This window comes from Vicia villosa, unplaced genomic scaffold (assembly GCF_029867415.1).
Source record: "Vicia villosa cultivar HV-30 ecotype Madison, WI unplaced genomic scaffold, Vvil1.0 ctg.001183F_1_1, whole genome shotgun sequence".
Classification (NCBI taxonomy): Eukaryota; Viridiplantae; Streptophyta; class Magnoliopsida; order Fabales; family Fabaceae; genus Vicia; species Vicia villosa.
Genome location: NW_026705524.1, coordinates 337,642 through 361,256, shown reverse-complemented (window position 1 = coordinate 361,256; position 23,615 = coordinate 337,642).

Sequence of the window (23,615 nt, the reverse complement as noted above, 5' to 3'; positions counted from 1 at the left end):
ATGCAGTCAAAGCTCAAGGTATCTGGTCAACAACATCCTCATAACCCTAAAATCATCATTTAATCAAGGGTTGATCATGATGATGCAAGGAAAGATCAGAGAAGTCGAAAGTCAAAAGTTACTATTTTGGGCATGAACTAAAAAAGTCAATCAAACTTTGAAAATTCACCAAATATTCATACTTCATCAGAAAAATTCCCACCAAAGCTCATTTTAAAGGGAATTCATTCCTCTATCCAATGGTCCAAGAATCAGAGCTCATAGGTCAATGGTTTAAGAGATATGGCTTCATACATTATAGGTCCTTTTCAAAAGTCAACAAAAAGACACCTTCTTCAAAAGGCCATAAAATGAGAATGAAAAATGATTTTGACATGGAACCAAAGACATTGGTTAGAGGACACTCTAAGGTTTCTAGAATGTCTTAGAACACCTCTAAACCCCAAAAATGGAGGGAGATAGGCCTTGTCAAAGTTGGACTATTTTGGAGGGGAAAATATGAAGAAACTTGAAACTTTTTGTAAATGGGCCCATATTTTTGAGATCCAAACTTCTTCCTTATGATATTAGGGGCCCATAAATCATTAGCCACGGATTTAATTGGTTTAAATTAATTTTATAGAATTTTTTATTCATTTAAAATTCAATAAAATTAAAGAAAATCAAAAGATTGAAAAGAAAATTTGTTTAGAACAAATCTAATCACAATTATGCTTCATTATATATATATTTTCGTGCAAAATAAATGTGTGAAGAAAAGATTGAGTTTGGATCAAATTAGAAACATATCTTCCAAAATTTTCAATCAAATTTTCTTAAATAGCAATCAGGGATTTATTAAGATTCTCCTCAATTTTATTGACCTAATACCTTCCTCTATAAGTACCCAAGCATTGCAGATCCCTAGGGTTACAAATTGGCTGCAGAAGAGAACCCTACAAAAGCTCCAAAGTTCACCAAAATCCAAAACTCGAATTTTGCATTAGAGGACAATTCAAGGCATTTGACCGATCAAAACACGTTCCTGGATCCTTATTGAGTGAATCCCAATCGCTTTCAAGCATTGAGGCATCTAGAACAAAGCACTGTAAGTCACTTTTTGTCCAATTCTAAATCCTTCCGATTGCATAATTACAAGCATTCATATCACAATATAATTGCGCATTCTAGTTTGTTTTGATGTGTTTATCGATTATGGATCATTAATTGCGTTTTCGTGCCTGTTTGAGCCATATGCCATTGAAGAGGTTTAGGGTTTTGTTTTAGGGTTCCGTTGTACAGGTATTTTTATGCAAAATTGAGGCCAGGTTGAAACTCACGAGACTTGGGCGAGTTTAATGGTATATTCGCGAAATATTTTTGTGCGTGTTTTGATGTATTCGTAAGCATATACCTCTAGCGACGACGGTTGTCCGTAGGTGAAAGCTATTTGCAGGTTTTAGACGACGGCGAGAGGAAGAAGATGCATACGCGTCACTTCCTCATTGGAAGAAGCTGCGCGCGCGTTTGGTTTGAATCCAGACAGATTCAGTGCGTTAAGACGCACGCGTTCTCATGAACCCTCACCATCCTGGCCTTCCATCGGTTCAGCCAATCGATCCAAGGATTCAGAATCTGCGTATGCACCATGGACAACGCGCGCGCGTCACACACGATTAAAAGTTAAGTTTTTTTATTTTTTTTATTTTTATTACACAGCCACGTTTTATATATATATATATATATATACTTTTGTTTTTTTTTATTAAATTTGTTTCTATATATAAAAACTATATAGAAAATCATAGAAAACTTTTTATAAAAATCTTTCATACATTTATTTTATTATTTAATTTATTTGTTTATTTATTTAAATTAATAAATTCATATATACTTGTTTAATAATTTTATTTATTTATTTTAATTTACTTTAAGTCTTTGAAAAATCATAATTATTTTATTTAAACTCCAAAAAATTTTATAAAAATTATTTTTATTCTCAAATTAATTTTTCTTGATCCCGATTAAATTAATTAGGTCGCAAGACCAATAATTAATTTAAATCGTTTATATTTCATTATTCGTACCCTAATCAGGGTTTACGAGGATCAGTCCATACACTGAAAAATTTTCTTTTTTTGTTTATGCCTTTTTCAGGGTTATCAATAGAGTTCATTCCGACTACGCGCCTGATTAAAAACCCAAAGCTAAGTATTTTATTTGTTTAAAAGTTTATTTTGTTTCCTTTTATTTTTAGGGTTTATCCTTTTTGATCCTTTTTGAACACTGCATGCTCCCACATCTATTATTTTGCCTTTGCCTTCGTTTCAGGGTTCACCTCTGAGCAACCTCCGACTCTAACCATATCAGATCAAATCCAAATCGAAGCTAAGTATTATTTATTATTCATTATCAATTTATTTGTCTTTTATTTTATTAGGGTTAACCCTAATTGTTCCCGAACCGATAATGCACTCACCCTCTTTTGTTTGCCATTTTTCTTTCTTTCAGGGTTCGCCAATTGCCAAAGCTACGTCATTGGTAACCCTAAACCTCATTTTATTTTATGCTTTTTATTATTATTACTTGTATCAAACCCTGATAAGGGATCCACTGGTTACAATTTCCCGCCCCCTTTATTGCTTTATATTATTATGTACTGCGTGGTTAGTAATCCTAGGGAGTGCAAGCCTTAAACTGAATTAGAATAACTAATTAAAAGATAAATATTTGAATTGAATCACGTGATTGTTGCACACACGCACCCTTTTGGGGTAACCCTCTCTGTTGCCTTGTTGTTGCCTTGTTGCCTGTTGCCTCGTGTTTTTGCAGGATAAGCCATGTCCCTCGAATACGAGGATACCTCAGCCTGCTGCCTCGATAAAAGGTCATGAGACCCTAAAATGATGCTGCCTTCGATACACTAAACATGACCTCGTCCCTCGGAAGTTGCCTACAAAAAAAAGGCTGAGGTATCTTCTGGCTGCCTACGAAATGGCTTATTCTGATCCTTGCCTTAGACTACCTGCCCTTCTATGGCATGGGACAGTCTTATGGCAAAGGATGCTTCGACGACCCTTCAACCTCCAAATGAATGGCTTCCTGCCCTCTTATGGCAAGGATAGACCCTTTCATTCTGAAAGGCTAAAAAGAGACCTATCATCTGAGTTTAAGGTAATTGCCCCTAATTGCCTTGCAATGCTCAAACTTTCATTATATTCTTTCTCATAATTTTTCAAAAGGGCTACGCTCATTTACGAGCTAAAGTCCCTATCTCTTTCATCTACTTTTTCTAAAAAACAAACGAGCAAGAAAAGCAATTAAGAGCCCATGGAAAACCATGGATGCAAAGGGTGCCTTACACCTTCCCTTTGCATAAATTACCCCCCGAACTTAGATTTCTTAAAAAGGTTTTTTTCTGTTTCTTTTTTGCCTTTCCGAATTTGTTTGGATAAAATAAAAGTCGGTGGCGACTCTTGCTTACCGTACATTTTTCGATTATAAAAAAGTCAGTTCACCGTATTATAGATACGATCAGTCAAAGTTGGTTTGACATTTACTTAGAAAACCCTAATTTAGCAACTTTAGGTTTTGTTGATTTCTGATCTTTTATTGATGAACCATGATCAATTCTTGATCAAATGGTGAATGATAATTCAATATGAGGATGTTGACAAAAAATCAGGGGTTTTGACTGTATTTTGACCACAGTTGACTTTTAGGTCAACCCAGTCGACTGTTGTCTTTCTGAGCAATTGAGTGATCAATCTTTTGAATTGAGACCTGAAATTTGTCATGGAGGTAGTGTGGAGTATCATAGACCATATGGGATGCCTTGGAGCTTTTGATCCATTGATTTTTTTTCTCAGAACAACAAAACCCTAATTCTTTGGACCTTGTTTAGGAGTGGGTGTCTTTGAGCTTTGTACCTTGATTTGAATTTGAGTAGGAGATATAGTATGGGCAAATTTTGGGGTATGACAGACATCATCTGGTACCAAAAGGAGTTTGAAAGAACTTTTCTATTTGATAGTTGTGGAGAATTCCCTAATATACCTCTTCTTGGCGTTCATGGAGGAATAACTTATAATCCCATTCTAGCTCGACATCAGTTTGGTTTTGCTTTGAAGGATAAGCCACGTTCCTTGTATATTAGTGTAGAGTATTTCAGCTATGATTCAGACGAGGCAAAGAAAAGAGATCTCTTCATCAAAGCTTGGTCGAAAGTAAAGAAAGTTGGCGCAAAAGATATAGGAAGGAGAAACTACATGCCATGGGACCCATAGTTCCAATGGGTTTATGATCGAGTTATGGAATTTGGGATATCTTACCCATCTGATATGCCCATAGTACCAAGAGTAGCTCCTCCTGCTGTCCCAGTTGCATTTGAGGCATATGTTCCTGCTCCAAATGAAGATCTTATTGCAACTTTTAACCGACTGAAGAGGGAAAGGGATGACTTTGAGAGACGCTTACGAAAGGTTGAAGCTGAAAAAGAAGTGTTGACATAAGATGCTAAAGAGCGAGAGACTTTACTTGACTACTTTTCTCGCAAATGGAAGATTGAAGATTTTGTTTCCCCAGATCAGATTAATTCATGGGAGGAGGAAATTTCTAGGCTTGTTCAAGAAAGAGAAGAAATGATCAAGACACATAAGGAAGAAGTCAGGGTTCTGAAAAGGAGGCGTCGTCAGGAAGACAAAAGTCCCGGAGTTTAGGCTTTTATTGTTTTTATTTTTATTTATTTCTTTTTCATTCTGATGTAACTAATGGATTATGACCTTATGAGTTCGTAATTTAATTAATAATAATATTTTTGCTTTTATTTTCAATATGTGTTAAAAATCCTTTAATTCCTTGGAAACATTGCATATGCATAAACATATCATCCATAAACATTACATCACAGGTTTTTATAAAGCAAATACCTCATATTTCCGCTGTTTATTTCAGTGAGAAAATGGATCTCGAACAATCTGTCAAGAATCTCCAGGCTCAAAATGCTGAGTTCCAAGCTTTGATCCTGAACTTGTCCAAAGGGCAAGATGAGCTGAAATCCCTTCTGACTAAGAAGCAAAAGAAGACCAAGAAACCTAAAGGTGTTCTCAACCTGGGAAGAAGATTCAAAGGCCCTCTCAAAAAGGCTAAAGAAGCTGAAACTCCCAAAGAGGAAGAAGATGATGATGATGCTAGTATCAAGACCAACGCTGGAAGCAATGTAGGCTCTGCTAATCAAGATGATGATGAGGGAGACTATTTCCATGAAGAAGACTATGCTGATGAGAAGTACAGGCTACTAGAAGAGCGTCTGAGAAACATGGAAATTCAGAAGGTACCTGGGTTGGATTTTGAAGAACTAGGGCTCACTCCTGGAGTCGTCATTCCTCCAAAGTTCAAGACTCCAGTTTTTGCTAAATATGATGGAGTCTCCTGCCCCAAGATGCATTTGAGATCGTATGTCAGGAAGATCCAACCTCATACTGAAGACAAAAGACTATGGATTCATTTCTTTCAAGAGAGTTTGTCTGGGACTCAATTGGAATGGTACTATCAGCTGGAGAGTGGTAACATTCGCACTTGGGAAGACATGGCTGCTGCTTTTTACAAGCAATATCAATATAATTCTGACCTCGCACCAACTCGCATGCAACTACAAAGCATGTATATGGGACCTAGGGAAAGTTTCAAGGAGTATGCTCAAAAGTGGAGAGACCTAGCTGGAAGAGTCCAACCTTCCTTGACTGATAGGGAGTTGGTGGACATGTTCATGGGTACGCTAACTGGGCCGTTCTATAGTCACTTGCTGGGTAGTTCCTCATCTGGTTTCACTGACCTCATATTGACTACAGAACGCGTGGAGAGTGGTATTTGAAGTGGGAAGATTAAAGTAGGTGCATTATCTAGTGCTACAAAAAAGCCCTATCATGGAAGGAACGAGTCTAATGCTGTTCATAGTCAGAGGGGTCGTAGTAAGAATGATCAGAATCAATCTGTTGGAGCTGTTCTCATCTCTACACCAATACCTCAACAAGCTCCTAGACAAGGGTATCAGCGCAAGACAAACAGACCGAGAAGACAATTCACTCCGATCAACATGCCTTTGTCTCAAGCCCTACAACATCTATTGAAGGCTAACTTAGTCACCCAGAAGGATCCTCCAAAATTTGACAACACTGCAAATCCAACTTATGATCCCAAAGCCACATGTGCTTATCATTCCAATGCTTCTGGGAACCATGCAGACAATTGTTGGGCCCTGAAGAACAAAGTCCAAGACATGATAGAAGCTGGTGAAATCGAATTCGATGCTCCAGAGACTCCTAATGTCATTACTGCTCCCATGCCGAAACACGACAAGACTTTTAACGCTATCATAGACACAGTCCATGTCTATGATGTGAGAGATCTGTCAACTCCTCTCCTTGACATCAAGAGAAAGCTGCTGCAAGCTGGTTTATGAAGGATAGAAAAACACTTAGAAAGGGGGGGTTTGAATAAGTGTAGCTTTAAAACTTGTAAGATAAAAACAATTTGCACAATGATTTTTATCCTGGTTCGTTGTTAACTAAACTACTCCAGTCCACCCCCTTGGAGTGATTTACCTCACCTGAGGATTTAATCCACTAATCACACTTGATTACAATGGTTTTCCACTTAGAAACACTCTAAGTCTTCTAGAGTATCCTGATCACAACCTGATCACTCTAGGAACAAACTACTTAGACAACTTCTAAGACTTGCTAAAGTATACTGATCAACAACCTGATCACTCTAGAACTTACAACTTAATGTAAACAAATTCTAAGAGTATTACAATGCTTCTGAAAAAGCTATTATCACAACTGTGATTTTCTCTTAAGTTTAAGCTTAAAATCTCACTAAGATATTACAACAGCAATGTAGTGAGCTTGATGATTAATTTTGAGAGCTTTTGATTTGAACAGCGTTTCTGCAAGTTGGTTCAGAGTTTGTAATTCGTTAACCTTTGCTTCTCATCAGAACTTCATATTTATAGGCACTTGAGAAGATGACCGTTGGGAGCATTTAATGCTTTGCGTAATCCGTACAGCATTGCATTTAATGTTTCACTCTTTTGTCAACTACCTTGAGCCTTTTTTCGCTGTGTCTACTGACGTTGCCTTTAATAGTTTCTAACGTTCCTTTTGTCAGTCAGCGTAGCCTGCCAGTCTAGTACTTGCTTCTGATTTGATGTTTGTGTAAACAACGTTTGAATATCATCAGAGTCAAACAGCTTGGTGCAGAGCATCTTCTTGTCTTCTGACCTTGAAGTGCTTCTTAGCGTGATACCATGAGAACTTCAGTGCTTCTGCTTCTGATCTCAAGTTCTTCTGATGCTTCCATAGACCCATGTTCTGATTCTGCTTGACCATCTTATAATGTCTTGCCAGACCACTTTCTGATGTTGCATGCTGAACCTTCTGAGTCAGTGCTTCTTGCGCTGATTTTGTGCATACTCTTTGTATAATTCCTGAAACGGAAATTGCATAGTATTAGAGTACCACATTATCTCATACAAAATTCATATCCTTGTTATCATCAAAACTAAGAATATTGATCAGAACAAATCTTGTTCTAACAATCTCCCCCTTTTTGATGATGATAAAAACATTCATAAATGATATGAATTTGCGATCAGAAAGGACAGACGGCTAAGGACAATTACACAGCTATAGCATAAGCATATAGACAATGTGTGAATATGTCTCCCCCTGAGATTAACAATCTCCCCCTGAGATAAATAATCTCCCCCTGAAATAAATACTAGAAGAATTTTATCAATAAAAGACTTCCCTGAGTATATCAGTTGAGACGTTCACATATGCTTAGATCTTCAGAACATTCACAGCTTTTGATTCTTGCTTCCATAGGACAGCTTCAGAACTTGAATTTCCTAGATCTTCAGAATATTCATAGCTTCTGATTCTTGCTTCCATTGGACAGCTTCAGAGCTTGAATATCTTCTTGAGTCATTACATGCTAGATTGTATCAGAACATTGTTGAATGTACCTGAGCATCATCAGAGCATCTCTACATCCTGAAATGTTACAGAACAAACTAAACGACAAAAGTCAGCATGAATGAATCAGAACATAGAATATGTTTCAGAACATATAATATGTATCAGAGCAAATAATTATGTGTCAGACCATGCGAACATAATGTTTCAGAGCATATTTTGTAACTAAAAACATGCATCAGAACATGTAAGGAATAAGAATGAAAGTATATTCTATCATCAGAATATCAGAACATTTTTCCTTCTTGCTTCTGGTCTTGAAGCTTTTTAGCACTCAGCTTGCTTCAATTTCCAAGAGCTTGATTCTTTATAGAATTGCTTTTCCTCATCTCTTTGCTTCTCATGTTGAGCTTTAAAGAGGATCTTCAATTCCTGCAAGACAACACTCAAGAGCATAGAACTTTGCAAGTTCTGTTAGAAATGTGGAGCCTTTCTCCCAACAACTGATAAAATAAATCAGATCATTTATCACATTTTTCTCCCCCTTTTTGTCATAACATCAAAAACATAAACGATTCAGATGAAAAACACGACAAACACATAGAAGAAAAGGATAATTGTCATTAAGCTCATAGAAACAGAGGTTCAGAAGTACAAGAGGAAGGGCAAAAGAAGATGCAACAACAGATGCATCAAAGCAAAAGGAAAACGGTCTAAGACTCAATCTAAGATGACCCTAGCTTCGACATGATCTTGGCCAGCATATCATGAATCCCACTGTTGCTCTCATTCTGCCTTTCCATGAAAGCACGAAACTCAGCGTTGATTGATCTCTTCTCATCCTGGTTCTTCTGAATAACTTCCAGAGTCCTTGCAAGACGGGAAGGTTCATCAGAAGAAGCTTCACAACTTCTATCCACAGGAATGGCATTGTGATCCGCAACTTCCATGGTCAGATCATTTGCAGGATTTTCCTCAACAGGAATTGTTTCAGCAACATGATTTTCAGCATCTGCTTCTTCCATAGAAGCATCTCCATACTCTGCAGCAGGAACCTCGGAATCTCCATTCTCAAGTGCCTGAAGAATGGCAGCAAGATTCCTAGGAGCAGAAGGACCTTCAACTTCTGGTGGGTCAACAACTTCTAGAATGACCAAGCTTGGGTCTTCCACAGAAGGGTTTTCCCTCAGAAATTCAAAGAGAATCCTGAAGTCTCCCAGCAGAACAGGATATTGAGGTTTCCAGACCACAATTTCCCTGCAAGGGTTAGCTTCCATTGCAGCAGCAATTCTTGCTTCCTCCAGTTCATCCACAAACTTCTTCTCCTCAAAGATATATCTCCCTCCGAGACGAGTAAACCAGAAGTCTTCATAACTTCTCAGAATTCCACGAGGCCGTGGAGCAGCTTCTACACAAGCTTCTTGAAGTTCTTCAAAACAAGCATCAGCTTTTCTTCGGAAGATTCTCCAGAACTTTCGCATAGCAACATCATTCAGGCCAGCACTTTCAGCGATTCTGAGAGTATCAAAGACTCTTCTGAGATTCCTCTTTACCAATTCAAAAATTACACCAATAGGGTATTCCTGGCGGGATTTTATTTTGGTTATTGGAGAGTCAGAGTTAGGGATAGAATAGGGTTGAGGTTCTCTATCCAACCTAAAAGATGAAGAGAAGGATCTCTTTCTGTGATGAAGAGAGCCCAGAATAATCTCAACCCAAACTTGATAAAACGGCTTCAAAGTACCAGTTAGACTTGAATCAGTACCGGTAACACACGAAATCAGCTTCTCAACCTGGAACCAATCAACTCTGCCAGGAAGGGGACCAGTGACTCCTTCTTCATCGTCCAAGTTGTACAGCGTCCTGATTAACTTCTCAGTTATCACAACTTCATGCCCTAGCACGAAGGAGATAACGGCGGTTGGAGTGACGGTTGCATGAACCCAGAAATCTTTCACAAGGGCTGGATAACTTGGTCCAACCAATCTAGCCAGATAGTTTGACCATCCCTGTGCCATAAGCTTAGCATCAGGTTTGAAACCATATGCTTTCAAATTTTTAAAGTCCACTGAGGACTCATAGAGAACTTCCAGATCTGACTTAGGAATGGAGCAAGTCTTCAGAGGTGCGTATCTGAGCTTGTTATATACCAGCTGAGAGGAAGACATTTCTTCTGCTGGTTTTGATGTGCTTGAAGAAGGATTCATGATGATGTTGCTTGGTTTCAGATCACAAACTAGGGTTTGAAAAAAAACGAATGCAAAGAAAGAGATGCACAGATGGAGAGAGAGTGAAAAAGATGAAATGAAGATGAAGCGGGTTATTTAAACGGTTTGAAAAAGAAAATAAAAAATAAAAAGAAAACTGTTTTTAAAAAAATGACATCAATATGCATTTAATGAGAAATGACGTTAGGAGAGATAAAGTGACAAAATGAATTGATTTGCACAGTTACCTAGGGCGGCGTCTCCTCAACTGCACGCATGCTTGTCCAAAATTAGTGAACACGTGTTCATTTTCTGGAAAGACTGGTGACAGCTGTTTTGCTTTAAAAGAGCTTCTGAATCAACTTAGATAATGAAACGTTAGTAATAACAGAATCAGAACTTCTAATTGATTAGTATCAGAACTTCTTATAGCTGCCTAGTCCTAACACATTTTAGAAGGTATTCATACAAAGATCTTCTCATCTTCTCATTCTGGGCATAAGTCCATACTGATATTCTTCAGAATGTACTTAAACCTATCTTCAGCAAGGGGTTTTGTAAAGATATCAGCCCATTGATGGTCTGTATCCACAAAGTTCAAAGAAAGAACAACCTTCTGAACATAGTCCCTCATAAAATGATGTTTAATCTCAATATGTTTAGCTTTGGAATGTAAGATAGGATTCTTAGATAAACATATAGCAGAAGTATTATCATAGAAAATAGGAATGTTACTCTCATATATCTGATAATCTTCTAGTTGACTCTTCATCCATAACATTTGTGTGCTACATCCAGCAGCAGCAACATATTCTGCTTTTGTAGTTGAGAGAGTTATGGTAGCTTGCTTCTTGCTGTACCAGGAGATCAGATGACTTCCAAGGAATTGACAACTTCCAGAAGTACTCTTTCTTTCAATTCTATCTCCAGCATAGTCAGCATCACAAAAACCTACTAAGTTGTATTTTTTAGATCTTCTGTAGACTAAACCAACGTTAGTAGTACCTTTCAGATACCTCAGAATTCTCTTAACAGCAGTTAAGTGAGATTCTCTAGGATCTGATTGGAATCTAGCACACAAACAAACACTGAATAGAATGTCAGGTCTAGAAGCAGTTAAGTATAGAAGAGATCCAATCATACCTCTGTACAACTTCTGATCTACCTTCTTACTTACCTCATCCTTACCTAGAACACATGTTGGATGCATAGGAGTTTTGGCTTCTTTGCTTTCAGAAAGATTAAACTTCTTCAGAAGTTCTTTCACATACTTCGTTTGATGAACATAGGTTCCATCAGAAGTTTGATTGATTTGAATCCCAAGGAAATACTTGAGTTCACCCATCATACTCATTTCGAATTCAGCCTGCATAGACTTAGCAAACTCCTTTCCAAGTGAAGCATTAGATGTTCCAAAGATAATATCATCAACATAAATTTGACAAATTAAAATATCCTTCTTAGATGTTTTACAGAAAAGAGTTGTGTCCACTTGACCTCTAGTGAAACCATTGTTTAGGAGGAAAGAACTTAATCTTTCATACAAAGCTCTGGGAGCTTGCTTCAATCCATACAATGATTTCTTAAGTTTGAAAACATATTCTGGAGACTTAGAGTCTTCAAAACCAGGAGGTTGATGGACATAGACTTCTTCATCTATATAACCATTTAAGAAGGCACTCTTAACATCCATCTGATACAGAGTGATCTTATGTTGAGTGGAAAAAGAAATCAATAAGCGAATAGATTCTAACCTGGCCACTGGTGCAAAGGTTTCTGTATAGTCAATCCCTTCTTGCTGACTATATCCCTGAGCCACCAGTCTGGCTTTGTTTCTTACCACTTCTCCCTTTTCGCTAAGCTTGTTTCTGAACACCCACTTAGTACCAATGATGTTGAGTCCTTTTGGTCTAGGAACCAAATCCCATACACCATTCCTTGTAAACTGATTTAGTTCTTCTTGCATAGCAATTATCCAGTCTAGATCTTCTAGAGCTTGATCAACAGAAGTTGGCTCGATCAAAGAAACAAGACCTAACTGATATTCTGCATTGTTCTTAAGGAATGCTCTTGTTCTGATGGGATCGTCTTTCTTTCCAAGGATCACATCTTCTGAGTGAGCTAAGGAGAGTCTAGAAGATCTTCTGACTGTTGGCTCTTTAGAAATCCTGAGATTCTCTAAAGATGCAGCAACTTGATATTCTTATCCATTGCTTCTGAGACTTTCAGCTTCTGGAGCTTTGCTTCTTGGTTCTACAGCTTCTGATATGTCAATATCTATATCTGCAAAATTCTCAAACTGCTTTGGTTTTTCAAGACCAAGCTTATCATCAAACCTGATATTGATTGATTCTTCTACAACCAATTGTGGTGTCGTTTTTTTTACCTCCCCGTTTCACTTGGGAGGACGGCACGCTAGACCCTTCACGCGAAATTTGGAAGGAGAATGCGCCCTGGATGGGATGAATTTTGTTTCAGTTCTTCCTACGATATCACACGAACTTTCTGATTATCCTACGAGTAGGAAAGGGAAAAAAGATCTCAACTAAACCCTAGGAGTTTGCTAAGTGTGGGGATTTCACCTAGACTAGAAATTCTGGAGTTCGGGGGGTCGGTTATACATAGGGAAGAGTTTAAGCACCCTACATATCCGTAGTACTCTACGGGAACCTTCTCTGTGTCATTGTGATTGTGTTTATTGCTAATGATTGGGAAAGTTTCTCCTTTGTGTTAGGAGAGAGAATTGATTTGATTTTTAAAAAGACAGACAGACAGACAAACTGACTATTTTTGGTATTTTATTAGCTCGCTGAGATTCCTTGTGAACCTCATGCCTACATATCCCTAATGGAAGTCAGAGCTTAATGTAGTTCGGGGAACTAATTAGGGAAATTAATTATTTTTGGGTGCCTTGCTTAAAGCTCAAGGTTGAAGCTTTGAATTAAATCTCTGTTTACAGTAAAGAGACATGAAGTCATCTTTATAGAGAGGTATTTCTACTATTCTACCACAAACATTTTTAAGTGACAGAAAAGCTGAATTCATTTCATTAAGATAGGGACCTTACTTGTATGTTTGCAAGTATGCCAGTCGCGTTCTCTTAAATGAAAGAAAGATTCTCATCCAAATTAGGGAAAGTGTACAAGTCTGGGTTTGTTTGCCTCAGAGCATGCCTTTCAGAGTCCTAAATGGGAGAATGTTTGAAATTGAAATTGAAATTGAAATTGAAATGTTTGTTTGAATGTGGTGAGATAGGAGAAAGATCTCTTTATAGAGATAAGTTATGTCTATCTACTGTATAAAAGATTTGACTTTAGCTGGCTTGCATGAGGCCCAAGCTTGAGGCTTTTTGATTGATTTATTATTTATTGAAAGATAACTCTACTGGGGAGAATTTAAACTAAAGAGTTTTTGTGTTCTGTACAAAGCCCAGAATTGAGGCTGACTCTAGTTGGAGAGTTTTTATTTGATGGATTTTATTTGGTGTTCTGTACAAAGCCCAGAATTGTGGCTGACTCTACTTAGGGAGACTCTATTTTGTGTGCCTTGTACAAAGCCCAAGGTTGTGGCTGACTGCTGAGGAAACTGAGTTTTTAAGACTATGGATGACTCTATTTGTGTGCCTTGTACAAAGCCCAAGGTTGTGGCTGACTCTTAGCTGAGGAAATTATTAATTTGTGCCTTGTATGAAGCCCAAGGTTGTGGCTACTCTAGCTAGGGAAAAAATATTTTATGCCTTGTACAAAGCCCAAGGTTGTGGCGGACTTTTAAAGAAACTGAGTACGGAAGACTCTATGGGGAAAAGATCCTAGAGATTAGGAATCTTTGACACAGGGAAATATGGTTTATCTGCCTTGTACAAAGCCCAAGGTTGTGGCTAAAAAATGAAAGACTCACTGGGGGAGTTTTATTCTGCTAGAGGTTTTAACAAACTAATTTATTATTTTTTTATATTTTTGGAAGCTAACCCTTTCCAGGGATTTTGACTTAACAACTAGAGAAATTGACTATTAAAAGACTGAATTTTTATTATGTTTTTTTTTGGAGGCTGACCCTTTCTTGGGGTTTTGACTCTTTTGGGGAAACTATCTCTTTGAAAGAATGAATCTTTGGATTTTGAAGGAGTGATTTTGGAGGCTGACCCTTTCCAGGGGTTTTGACTCTTTTGGGGAAAATATCTCTTAAGAGAATGAATCTTTGGATTTTGAAGGAGTGATTTTGGAGGCTGACCCTTTCCAGGGGTTTTTGTTAAAATGAAGGAATGTGTGGAGGCTAACCCTTTCCAGGGTTTTTTTGTTAAAATGAATGGCAGAAAGATTATCTAGTGGAGACTTCTTGTTTTAAAGCCCAAGATTAAGGCTGACTCTTGCTGGTGATAAGCAAAACATGGATCCTAGACTCTGCTAAGGAATATTGATGAAGATAAGGGTGACAGAGACTGTCCATGTCTCTCATTCCAAAAGGTGTGCTCAATGTGAAATTGAGACAAACTTAGCTTGTTTAAAATCTGGTTTAAAGAATGGAAGAAACTCACCAGGATAGGCTAAAAGGTAACTAAAGACCTGTTCCTATGTTTATAAGAAACCTGATGGGTCCTTGTATACAAGCTCAAGAGGAAGCTGGAAATGCTTTTAAGAAGCCTGTGGGTCCTTGTACAAAGCCCAAGAGGAGGCTAATCGAGGGTCATCGAGGGTCCTTGTTATAGCACAAGAGAAAGCTATGTGGTTTTGAACTTATTTTGGCTCTAAGCAAATGGGTAAGAGGTTTCACCGGGAATAATTCCTCTTTGGGTGGATGTGTCCTATTTTTTGTTCTAAGGTTTTTGCCAAGATGTTTCACCGGGAATAATTCATCTTGGGGGTTTGAACTACAGATCTCTAATTAGGAAAGAGCCTTCACCGGGAAGACATTCTCAATCCTAGGCCATATTCCTATAATATATATATATAGTTTAACTGTCCTAGGGTTTACACTCAAACGTAGTTCTAAACAAATATATAAACAGTTCTATATTTGACAGTAATTTAAATAAAAGACTGTAAATTGAAAGCTTGTAAAGCCTAACCTGGATGGAATGGAGGCCTTTGAAGAAGTATGTACAAAGCCTTACCAGCAATTTTTTGTTGTTTTGTTGATAACAGTTGTATATTTATTATAAACAGTTAAAGGTTTTGAAAACAGAAGAAGTGAAGATGGACAAAGGTCACATAGGTATCTGAAGAGTTTCACCGGGAATAATGCCCTTCAAATACTAGAAGAATGTTTTGAAAACAGAAAGAAGATTTTGTAAATACAGTTTTGGAAAAAAACTAAGAAAAGAAAAAGGTGTTGGGACTTACACTCTATTAGAGGCCCACTTGAAAATGATTTACTGTTTATGAAAACAGTTGATTGATGATTGAAAAAATATAAGGTTTTGTTGTTTGAAAACCTTAATCGTCCGCTTAATCAGAGATTGAAAACAGTTTTGAATATTGACAAAAGTCAACTTAATTAAGGCAGAGATAAAATCTATACCTAATTAAGACCTAAATAATTAGGGTTTTATCATAAAATTATTCACAAAATAATTAGGTTAAAACAAAATGAAGATATATATATTTTCAAAGTATTTAAGAAAACACTTAAAACATACTATTTTTAACCTAATAAAAATATATGAAATAAATAATATTTTTATGATTTTTTTGATTATTCACAAAATAGATATATTAAATAACAAGTGTATGAAAAATGAGATGAAAATGATTTAATTTGATAGGTTAAATAATTGTGTGAAGTTTGTGAATAAAACAAAGAAAAATAGTGGTAAAAAATTGGGTTTGTCTCCTCCAAGGTTTGAACACACGCCCTCTAAGTCACCAGCTCAAAATAACACCACTGAGCCAACGCGCGCTTGGTGATTATAACACACACCCATTTGGTTATGTTTCAAAACAAGTGGTAAATCATTGAAAAATAAAAGAATCAAAAAGTCTGGGGCGAGGGGGATTCGAACCCCAGACTTGAGGCATGAGGAGACTAAGGGCGTATGTGAGGCCATTAGGGCAAACGATGAATTCGTTTATAAAACGCATACCATTCAAAATAAAATAATCCTAGCCCATGGATTTGAATTTCGCGCGCCACCATAGCCATCTTCTTCCTCGAGCTCAAGGATTTTCAAATTCCTAACTCTCTGGTTTCTCAACTAAATGGCATGATGTAAACATCAATCTTGCTCTAAATTTCCTCACGAATCCAGATATGTAACTAACAATCATTTATATTAACTATAACTACTTAATTTCTCAGAAAACATGAAGAATATATGAACCCTAAATTTAAAATTAAATGACAAACAAGATGAATAAATGAATGATGATAGAGGGTTTTCAATCCTCTGATGATGCTGAACAAGATAGTATCGAGCTTTATCACAAAGAGTACTTAAATTAAAGAGGTAGAGTTCAAAAACTTACCTCTGAAAATGGAGGTCGTGAGGATGATGAGGAACTTCTAGGCTTGTGTGAATGATCCTAAAAGCTTCCTTGGGAATCAATGATGCTAACTGGATGTTTATTGTGGCCTGAATCCTTCTGAATTGCTCTACCCGACACCTTCGATTTGAGCTTCAAGTGGACATGGAGAGTGATGAATCTTGAGTTACAGATGAGCTGCAGCCATCTGAACAGCTTCACTATGACCTAAGGAATGTGTCTGGATGTTTGGCTTTGTTAGAAACCTTCTGAATTGCCCTATGGACCTCCAACTGCAACAGCTCCAAAGTGAGAGCAACAATGGTGTTCCTCCACCTACAGAAGTGATCCAGGTGCTTGGATCACCTCAAATGAGCCCCCTTGAGATGTTAGAATGCTTATTTTCCAAAGAGAAGCTCTGGTTTGAAGAAAACGATTCTTCTTGCCAAAGAACTTTGAAAAACCATAAGCATGAGAAGAGAAAGAGAAAGCAAGGAATATGGTTGCTTTGGGGTGTTTTCTGAATGAGAAAGAGCCCTCTATTTATAGGCAAATGGTTCAGAGCAATTGAACATAGCAAGCTTACTTAGTGAAGTGAGTTTGGTTTCTTAGCCATGAAGAAAATTTGAAAATATCCCAAATGCAATGATGCATTTTCGAGCTAGCTTCCCCAACCATTGATCTTGTATGATCTTAGGGAACATTTCTGATGCAGAGGAGGGTTCTAATTGGCTTAGATCAAGATTCCTTGATGATTCACCATTTGCCATAAATTCAAAAATGCAATCATTACATAATCACATGCCTTTGTTTTTGGGAATCTTCTCTAATCCTTATGCAATGATGAAATTGGATGTATGGCATGTCTTCAGATGTATTAGAGGTCGGGTAGCATCATTTAGAGAGGTCACTTGCACAAAATTGCAAAGTTTCAAATTGCACATGACCTATAATTTTCACTTCAAGTGCCTAACTTTGATCAATCATATCTCTTAGCTCAAAATGAATTTGGAGAAGGTTGAGCACAATTTGGAAAGCCCTTAATATGTACTTTGATTCATTAGTTTGGTGTTTGCCCAAATTCTTTAGGGAAATTAGTGAAAAAGTCCCATAAAGTTTGAAGAAAACTAGGGTTTTCTTGCATGTTTTGTGAAGGCAGCCACTTTGAAGCTCCATAACTCTTCAATGGTTGATTTTTAGCCAAAACATTATATGTGTCAAAGTTGTTTATTGGATCAAAATCTACAACTTTCATGTTGGAAGTTTTTTTCAGTTTGTAGGTGAAATTTTGAGAAAATCCCTTCCAAAGTTTGGCAAAAATCACTTGAAAACACTTAGAAAAATTTCTAAGTATGAAAAGTCAAACTTTTGACTTTTGATTCTTGATTGTTTTTCTTGATTTTCCTTGATCAAATGACTTCAAATATCATATATTGATGATTTAAAACTTCAAAAGTCATGGTTGACCAAAATTTCTAAAAAGTCAAAGGTGATCCTGTGCAGTTGACTTTTTCAGATGAAGTGAATTCTTGGACTTTTGTGATGAATCAAAATCTCCTCTTCAAATGAGTGATGTGAATGGATTATATTGAGGGAATAGAAGCTCTTGAGTCATGCTTTGAGTTTTGGATCCATGTCCTGATTAAAAGTCAACTGTCTTGTTGAATTAGGTCAAAAACCCTAATTGTCGACCAGATGAAATTGATGACTGTAGGCCTTGGATTGGGTTGTAATACCCAATGGATATTGTCATATGAGCTATTTGAAGATGATTGATGCCTTTGAGTGATCCCCTGGAGTTTTCTAGGGTTTCCCAAATGTGATCCCTGATTTTAGTCCTTGCTGGGGGCTCAAAACCCTAGACTGGGTATCAAATGAACAAGTGACTGCTCTGAGTATCTATTTTGTCTTTGATGAAAAGTCTAAAAGATATGACATCTCAGGGGGGTCAAAAATTAGGGTATGACACCAATGTTTCAGTATTGTATACTCTGTAGCCTTTAGAGCGTTCAGAATATCCAAGAAGAAAACATTTTTGTGCCTTAGAATCAAACTTACCAAGATGATCTTTAGTATTCAGAATAAAACACACACATCCAAAAGGATGAAAATATGAAATGTTGGGCTTTATGTTCTTCCACAATTCATAAGGAGTCTTATTTATAATAGGTCTTATAGAGATTCTATTCTGAATATAACATGCAGTGTTTATTACTTCTGCCCAGAAGTGCTTAGCCATATTGGTCTCATTGATCATGGTTCTGGCCATTTCTTGCAGAGTCCTATTATTTCGCTCTACAACTCCATTTTGCTGTGGAGTTCTAGGGCAAGAGAAATCATGGGCAATACCATTTTCTTTGAAGAACTCCTCAAAGAATCTGTTCTCAAATTCGCCACCATGATCACTTCTGACCTTTATGATTTTGCACTCCTTCTCAGATTAGATCTGAGTGCAGAATTCAAAGAACACTGAATGAGACTCATCCTTGTGTTTTAAGAACTTTACCCATGTCCAGCGGCTATAATCATCTACGATGACTAATCCATATTTCTTCCCTCTGATAGATGTTGTTTTGACTAGTCCAAACAGATCAATATGCAGAAGTTCTAACGGCCTTGAGGAAGAGACAACATTCTTAGATTTGAATGCAGGTTTGGAGAACTTGCCCTTCTGACATGCTTCACAAAGAGCATCTGATTTATATTTCAGATTTGGGAGTCCTCTGACCAGATTTAGTTTGTTAATCTGAGAAATCTTTCTCAAACTAGCATGTCCTAATCTTATATGCCAGACCCATTGCTCTTCAGAAACAGACATAAGGCAAGTCACCTTCTGCTTCTCAAGATCTGAAAGATCAATCTTATAGATGTTGTTCTTTCTCTTGCCTGTAAATAGGATTGAGCCATCCTTCTGACTTACAGCCTTGCAAGACTTTTGATTGAAGATTATATCATAACCATTGTCACTTAATTGACTTATGGACAATAAGTTATGCGTTAATCCTTCTACAAGAAGTACATTAGTTATGGAAGGAGAGTTACCAAAACTTATGGTTCCAGAGCCAATAATCTTGCCCTTCTGATCTCCTCCAAACTTGACTTCTCCACCTGGTTTAAGCACCAGGTCTTGGAACATAGACCTTCTTCCCATCATGTGTCGCGAGCACCCAGAGTCTAGGTACCATGACATTTTGTGCTTTGTCCTCTTTGCAGCTAAGGATATTTGCAACAGAAATTATCTTATCCTTAGGTACCCACAATTTCTTGGGTCCTTTCTTGTTAGTCTTTCTCAAGTTCTGATTGAACTTGGGTTTAGCATAATAGTTAACAGGAGGAACAGCATGATATTCTTTAGGTTTGACAGCATGATATTTCTTAGGTTGTGTCACATGCTTCTTGGTGTGTACAGTGTTAAAACTCTGTGCATGTGAAGTGAGCCTAATATCATGTGCATGGCCATATTTGAATTGATCATACAATGGCTTGTATGTGATTTTCAGATCATCAATAGGTTCAAATTTATGTGAGGTATCACCCTCATAGCCAAAGCCAAACCTTCTGTTTCCAGAAACACCATATATCATAGAAGCAAGATGACTTCTGCCAATACTTCTAGATAGGAACTTTCTGAAGCTCGAGTCATATTCTTTCAGAATATGATTTAGACTAGGAATGGATTTTTCTGATTCAGAAGGAGATCCACTATCTTTGGATAATTTTAAAACTTTTTCTTCAGTTCAGAATTTTCCACTTCCAGCTTCTTAGTTTCAAATTCAAATTGCTTTTTCAGCTTTTTGTATTTGATACTAAGATGATCCTTGAGTTCCAGAAGTTCAATCAAACTGGAAACTAACTCATCTCTAGATAGTTCAGAAAATGCCTCTTCAGAATCTGATTCTGATGTAGATTCTGATTCATCATCCATTGTGGCCATCAGTGCAAAGTTGGCTTGCTCTCCTTCAGAGTCTGATTCTGATTCTGATTCAGAATCATCCCATGTTGCCATAAGACCTTTCTTCTTATGAAACTTCTTCTTGGGATTCTCCTTCTGAAGTTTTGGACATTCACTCTTGAAGTGTCCAGGCTCATTGCACTCATAGCAGAGAACTTTCTTCTTGTCAGATCTTCTGCCACCAGAAGATTCTCCTCGTTCAAATTTCTTTGAACGTCTGAAGCTTTTGAACTTCCTTTGTTTGCTCTTCCAGAGTTGGTTTACCCTTCTGGAGATCATGGACAGTTCATCTTCTTCTTTTGATTCTGATTCTTCAGAATCTACTTCTTCAGCCTGAAAAGCGTTAGTGCATTTTTTAATATTAGATTTTAATGCAATAGACTTACCTTTCTTCTGAGGCTCATTCGCATCCAGCTCTATCTCATGGCTTCTCAAGGCACTGATTTGCTCTTCCAAAGAAACCTCATTCAGATTCTTTGCAATCTTGAATGCAGTCACCATTGGGCCCCATCTTCTGGGTAAGCTTTTGATGATCTTCTTTACATGATCAGCCTTGGTGTAACCTTTGTCCAGAACTCTTAATCCAGCAGTTAGCGTTTGAAATCTTGAGAACATCTTCTCAATATCTTCATCGTCCTCCATCTTGAAGGCTTCATATTTCTGGATTAGAGCAAGAGCTTTGGTCTCCTTGACTTGAGCATTTCCTTCATGGGTCATTTTCAATGACTCATATATATCATGGGCAGTTTCCCTGTTAGATATCTTCTCATACTCAGCATGAGAGATAGCATTCAGCAAAACAGTCCTACATTTATGATGATTTTTGAAAAGCTTCTTTTGATCATCATTCATTTCTTGTCTTGTAAGCCTTACGCCAGTAGCATTCACTGGATGTTTGTAACCATCCACCAGAAGATCCCATTAGTCACAATCTAGACCAAGGAAGTAACTTTCCAGTTTATCTTTCCAGTATTCAAAGTTTTCACCATCAAATACTGGTGGTCTAGTATAACCATTGTTACCATTTCCATTGTATTGCTCAGCAGAGCCAGATGTAAATGTAAGTGTGTTTGTTGGAATTTCACCAGCCATCTTTTATTGAAGCGTTTTTCTCTTCCTGAATCTTTTCTAAACACGGTTAAGTGCTTGCACCTTAGAACCGGCGCTCTGATGCCAATTGAAGGATAGAAAAACACTTAGAAAGGGGGGGTTTGAATAAGTGTAGCTTTAAAACTTGTAAGATAAAAACAATTTGCACAATGATTTTTATCCTGGTTCGTTGTTAACTAAACTACTCCAGTCCACCCCCTTGGAGTGATTTACCTCACCTGAGGATTTAATCCACTAATCACACTTGATTACAATGGTTTTCCACTTAGAAACACTCTAAGTCTTCTAGAGTATCCTGATCACAACCTGGTCACTCTAGGAACAAACTGCTTAGACAACTTCTAAGACTTGCTAGAGTATACTGATCAACAACCTGATCACTCTGGAACTTACAACTTAATGTAAACAAATTATAAGAGTATTACAATGCTTCTGAAAAAGCTATTATCACAACTGTGATTTTCTCTTAAGTTTAAGCTTAAAATCTCACTAAGATATTACAACAGCAATGTAGTGAGCTTGATGATGAATTTTGAGAGCTTTTGATTTGAACAGCGTTTCTGCAAGTTGGTTCAGAGTTTGTAATTCGTTAACCTTTGCTTCTCATCAGAACTTCATATTTATAGGCACTTGAGAAGATGACCGTTGGGATCATTTAATGCTTTGCGTAATCCGTACAGTATTATTTAATGTTTCACTCTTTTGTCAACTACCTCGAGCCTTGTTTTCGCTGTGTCTACTGACGTTGCCTTTAATAGCTTCTAACGTTCCTTTTGTCAGTCAGCGTAGCCTGCCAGTCTAGTACTTGCTTCTGATCTGATGTTTGTGTAAACAACGTTTGAATATCATCAGAGTCAAACAGCTTGGTGCAGAGCATCTTCTTGTCTTCTGACCTTGAAGTGCTTCTGAGCGTGATACCATGAGAACTTCAGTGCTTCTGCTTATGATCTCAAGTTCTTCTGATGCTTCCATAGACCCATGTTCTGATTCTGCTTGACCATCTTCTGATGTCTTGCCAGACCACGTTTTGATGTTGCATGCTGAACCTTCTGAGTCAGTGCTTCTTGCGCTGATTTTGTGCATACTCTTTGTATAATTCCTGAAACGGAAATTGCATAGTATTAGAGTACCACATTATCTCATAAAAAATTCATATCCTTGTTATCATCAAAACTAAGAATATTGATCAGAACAAATCTTGTTCTAACATTTTATTTCCAGGTTGCGACCCAGGCTGTTATTACTGTGCATCCACACCCAATGGTTGTGAGAATCTGAAAAGAGGTATTCAAGGATGGATTGATCGTGGCACTATCAGATTTGAGAAGATTCCTTCTATTGAGAATTTGTGCAAAGGTTTCTCCCATGGCCTAAAGATTGAAGATGTATCTGTAATTTCCAAATCTCCGCTGAAGATCCCTACTAAGGCTCCTTTCAAGATTTATGCTGAACCCCGTGTGGCTCCCATTATCGTCACTAAGCCTGGTCCAATTCCATATTCTTTTGACAAGGCTATCCCGTGGAACTATGGTGCCGAGGTCTATATTCAAGGAGTTAAGCAAGAACTCATAGCTGACAAAGTTTCTGAAGATGCCAATCCCGATGTGGGTAACATCGCCGGAACTAGTAAAGTGACAAGAAGTGGAAGAGTGTTTTCTCCAGAGATCTCTCCAAACACTGCTTCACCCGCCGCTACAATTATCCCTAATCAAAATGCTGATACTCGAGGTAAAGGGCCTTTGCATGAACCTATCCAGACACCAGTTGAGGCCGCTGCTGAAAATCCATCTCCTGAAGAAGCAAATGAGTTTTTGAAGATCATCCGCAAGAGTGATTATGACATTGTTGAACAGATGGGGCATACTCCTTCCAAGATTTCTATGTTGTCACTCCTAAGTTGTTCCAAGACTCACGCCAAAGCTATGATGAA